Source organism: Marmota marmota, unplaced genomic scaffold (assembly GCF_001458135.2).
Source record: "Marmota marmota marmota unplaced genomic scaffold, marMar, whole genome shotgun sequence".
Lineage (NCBI taxonomy): Eukaryota > Metazoa > Chordata > Mammalia > Rodentia > Sciuridae > Marmota > Marmota marmota.
In genome coordinates this window covers 1,556,296-1,561,587 of record NW_025999941.1, presented here as the reverse complement: position 1 = coordinate 1,561,587, position 5,292 = coordinate 1,556,296, and positions in this window count along the sequence as shown.

Sequence of the window (5,292 nt, the reverse complement as noted above, 5' to 3'; positions counted from 1 at the left end):
CAAAAAAAAAAAAAAAAAAAGAAGAATGTGAATTCTTGCCTGGTTTCTTTTGGTTTCCAGTGGGTAGGAAAAAATAGAAAAGGCATTAACCTACCCTTAACATAGGCTGGGAATGTAGTTCCATCTAGTTTAAAATTCATAGATTGTCTTATTCCTGGAAGGCTAATTAGTTATAGTTCCCAAAGCCATCAGTACTTGGTACTTTCTTCAAAAGGGGAGGGAAAAAAATGTAAAGATCTAGAACACCATTTTATTTTCTAATATTATCAGTACAATAATTACTTTTTCCCCCAACATGTGGCAAGATTCAGGGGATGCATTTAGGAATTGCCACTGTTATAATAAAAAATATACTCTGATACATTCACAGCATAATTTAAATTTTAGGATTAAAAATACCAAATTATTGAAAAAAAAAAAAAAGAAAATGGTAAGACAGGGAAAGCAGGCTTAGAAATGGCTAATTTGAGTAATATTGGTGGGATTTGTGGCCTAGGGTTGTCCTTCATTGTCTGCTATGGGGCTCTGAGGTGATTAAGATGGGTGTATAGTGGCCCACAGTGTGAGAGCCGAAGGGAGGTGCTTGGAAGTGTGGACATAACTATTTACTCAAGAAGGAGAACTGACTAGCCTCTTACTTAAGTATCAAAACTGGGTCAAGATGTCATTTATTAAACTATATTTCAGTAAGCAAACTAAATGTTCGCATTGTTTTAAGACAATAAGTTTTGGTAGTTTATAGGTAACAATCCATAATTGGACCACTCTGACTGTTGGTAATTGAAAAAGCCCACAAGATGAGATGGAGAGTCCGTTTGTTTTCTGGACTCAGAGATAATGTAATGTCTTTTATTCTAGGACACGGAAGGGTGCCTCCAATCTAGAGTTCACACCTGGATCTGATTTACTTGATAGAACATATGCGGTACGGCTTGCCCTCAAATATTTCTGGGATTTTTGTGAAGCCTTCATAGAACAGCAGTAAAAGGTAATTTCTGGCTTTCAGAAAGAAAGGTTTATTTTGGTTTACCCTTAGAACAAAGGTATCATTTTAGCTGGGTTCCTATCAATGTAAAGAATTTGTTCACTGATAGTTTGGAAATGATTCTAGGAAACAGGAGCCAGGGAATGGAAAGTGTTAGGATGAGGAAAAATCCAACATAAAAGAGTGTTTTCAAGGTGGTGGCTATAGAAAATAGGGACTTGATTTTCCTGTGACCTTCTGAGATACATTCCTGATAGAAGTATCCTTCTATATGATAGATATCAGAGATGTTTACCCAGCACTTCCTGTTTCCCCTCATGTTGAGGGCTGACCCTGTGAGCAACCTTTGGACTGTGTTTATACTTGGTTAGAGCAAGTTTCTATGGCATAAGAAAATGGCTTTTGGGCTGGAATTGTAGCTCAGTGGAAGAGAGCTTGCCTAGCATGTGTTGAGGCACTAGATTCAATTCTCAGTACCACATATAAATAAATAATTTAAAGATCCATTGACAACTAAATAATATTTAAAAGAAAAAGAAAATTCCTTTTGTTAAAAAAGCAGAAAGATGAGTGACATGCCTTTGATATGGGAGACTGTCAATTTGAGGATAATCTGAGTTCCTGTGGGTTTCAGCTCTGAGGTGAAACTCAAGGTATCCAAGGTAATATGTTATGTTTTGCTACAAAGTCAAGACTGAAAAGTTCACTGGAATTGGAATCAAAGGCCCAAGTTCCAGTCTACAGTTACATAAACTGTAACAATGACCAAGGCCTTTAGTTCCTAGATTTAGTTTTCTCGTATATAAAATGAAGATAATATCAAACGGCATTTGTGTGGGAGATATGGAGCCAAGGACAGTGAGTCACTCAGGTGAAATGGCTGTCTGTCAAGGGGACTCAGGAGGAAGCTTCACCATGGTGAATTCTCCATCATGGTGGAATTCTCCATGATGAATTCTCCCAATGAAGACTATGGTTTTTTGACATCCTGAGAGTGGTATCTTCTTTTAAAGGAAAGACTTGTTAACCAGATCCATGAAGAGTGATCTATAAACCCACATGAAATTTATGAATTTAGAATGATAAATTCTAAGGATCCCTGTGAATGGACAGTGATATTCTTTGACTGAGGCATATTGTCTTTGTAGACAAGCTATTTTAGAAGTTCAAAGTCAGAATGTAGTTTAGTGGGAATAGCATCCAAATAAAGGTAGCTGGTTACATGGTTGAATTTTGGAGTACCAGGGTCAGGGATCTTGTATCCATTTCTACTCTAGGGCTATTCCTCTTGTTTGAATAAGCAAGTGCTACTATCAGCTTCTCTGACTTGTCCAGTGACCTTCATTTGAATGATCTAGTCACTGAGGAATAGTTTCAAACTTGGCCTTAAGCATGTCTGAGATTCCATTGACTTTTACAAATCATCTTTGCATATATCACCATGCATTGTATTGATTTTGCAGTGCAACTTTCAGAGAGAAACTTTTTAAAAACTAGTCTGCAAGGGACAATTCATCCACTACACTGCCTGAAAGGATTGTTGTGGAGTTTAAATGACATTGTTAAGCTAATAAATATGGTGTGAGCTCCTCTTGATATCACTAGATTGTGCAATAGAGTGGGTTGTAATGGGTTCTGCCAAGTAGAGGAAAAAGAATTTAATAACCAATGACATGGAAAAATACTTTCAAAAATTCCTTTCTCAAAACCTTATGTAATAGGTGAAAATGGAATAAAACTCTCAAGTGAGGAATAGCTCCCCCCCAAAAAAATTTATTTCTCATTGACAAGTTAAAGGACTTTTGTAATCATGAATAGAAGAACTTGTGCTATATTAGCTTTTCATTAGCCAAGTGCTGCATTTAAAACTAGACAACTGTTGATCAAATTACAAATTGATTGCAAAAGTATTGAGAAGGATTTTATTAAGAATTGTCAAATGCAGTAAAGGAGTAAACAACATTCATAAGCTGGGCTTATTTGAACATAAAATTTAATTTAACTTATTGAATGTAAGTATAATTTTTAAGAGATAAATCTAAAGGAAATAGCACAAACTTGGACATTAGGAGATTAGAACATTTGCCTTGTTCTGTTGACCAAAATGTTGTCTGACTTGGGCCAGTTATTTCTCTAGAATTCCAGTTTCTTCAACGGTAAAGAGAGGACCAATTTAGCTAATTCTGTGTTTAAGCTCTAAAACTTCTTTTTAAAAAAAATTTGTTCTAATTATACATGACAGTAGGATGTATATTGACACACCATACATAAATGGAATATAACTTCTCATCTTCTGATTACAACAGTTGTATAATCATATATGCACATAGGATAATTATGTCTATAACTTCCTGATTCAATTAAGTAGGGATCCTTGGGGTGGAAGTAGTAGGATTGTGATTACTTTTAAAGTGTTGAGTGTTATGAAGGGAAATAAGAGATGGGAAGAGTTTTAATTGTTGTCTAAGAGAAATGGCTAACTTGTATTACTGAAAGTTGCAGTTTAACATTTTCAGTTTCAAAATATGTAGGTAAAATGAAAGGCCCATAAGCAGTCAATGGGAAGTCCCTGATTATGGTGACCAACCATCTGAGTTTGCCTGAAACTAAGAAGTTTCTTGGAAAGCAGGACTTTCCCTGTTAAGTTGGGGAAAATTCTGGGGGAAAAAATGGAATAAATTGGTTTCCTTATTCCTAATGCAGTCAGTATTATTTCATTATAAGCTCCAAGCTGCCTGCCATGTGGTAGGAATAGTTGCCACTAATAATTTTCAAGCCCTGTAACTGGTGCTTAAAAGGCATGTAATGTTTAAGAAATGAACAGATTTTAAAGTCACCAGCTGGGGAATGCGCAGAAAGGAATGAGACAAAGACACAAAAGGCCAGAAACAAGTTTTATCCCAGTGTTTTTTTTTTAATCTAATTATTTATTCATTCCTATCTTCAATATTTCTGTGTACATCTTCTGTGTGAATTACGGTGCTAGTTCATGGGAATAAAAACAAACAAGCAAAACCCCCATAAAGTACAGAATCAGATCTCTCATGAAAATTATTTTAATTATCTTGTTATTATTGAATTTGTCTTCCTGTTTGTCCTCCAGAGCACTGTCCTGTAAGTGCTTCACACATTTTGGGACTGAGCCCAGGGTCTAGCACTTGGTAGGTGCTCAACAAATATTTATTGAATTGAATTTCTATTATCCCCTTTGCTCTTTCTGCTTAAAAAAAAAAAAAAACTCAAAACAACAACAACAACAACAACAAAACCTTTCCTTTCTTTGTCTCAAAGGATTCAAGTAATTTTTTTTTCTCTAGGACTCAAAGCACTTGGCAAACATTTTCTGAGATCTTTACAGCCTGTCTCTGAAATAGATAAGAAGTACCTTGATAGAAATTGTACCCATCACTGGCTATGGTCACTTTTTGATTCTCTTGTATCCTATTACTGATGGTTCATTTGAACTTCCACAGCAGGTCAAGACACAGTTTAATAATTCTCATGGCTCATTTTGGGCATTTGCAGGCCAGTAGTCTCAGGAAATATGTAGACTTCAAAGGTGCTTATCGGAGGCAAATTCAGATCAAAGCAAACGGTACAGTAAATGCTCCAAGTGTATGTCTCCGTGTTCCACAGCACAGGGCTATAAAGGTCTCCTGAGGACATAAGCCAGAAAGAGCCACCTGGAGTTGTAATTTTCCAGTCCTTCTGGAGATTTTGGTTAGGTCATTGCTGTTGATTCCATTTTGAAGTTTGGCAGCAGGAAGGGATCTTGGGATTTGACTGTTCGAGTGTCACTATGCTGAAAATAGGACAAAACAGTAAGACATTTATGACAAGGCTGTTTGCTTTTTGCATAGTGTCTGGAATTGAAGAGCTAAAAATATTATTGTTAAAAAATCCTTAATTAATTCTTATCACATTCCAGTGAGACAGATGAGGAAAATATTATTATTTTTAATGGAAAGAACAAATGAATCCTTTAGTAATTATGGAGGGTCACGTATTAAATCAACAGTGGTGTACTCACAGACACCTAGTATGACCACCATAAAACACTTCTCAGGCTCAGCAGGTTGTGAACATTTGAAAATAAATAAACTGTAGGATTTGCCTCACATTATAGGGTTACAAACCATATAGTAGATGCATTTTAAATTTAATTTACTTATCATCCATCCAATGTGACCTTATAGTTAATAGCCCTTACATTTGATCTGTCTAATGATTGCTCCAATTTAAACTGAAAGTTTGTGGATAAATATGCCTGCCCCCAGCCCCGCCCTGCACTCCCCCCCCCCCCCCCC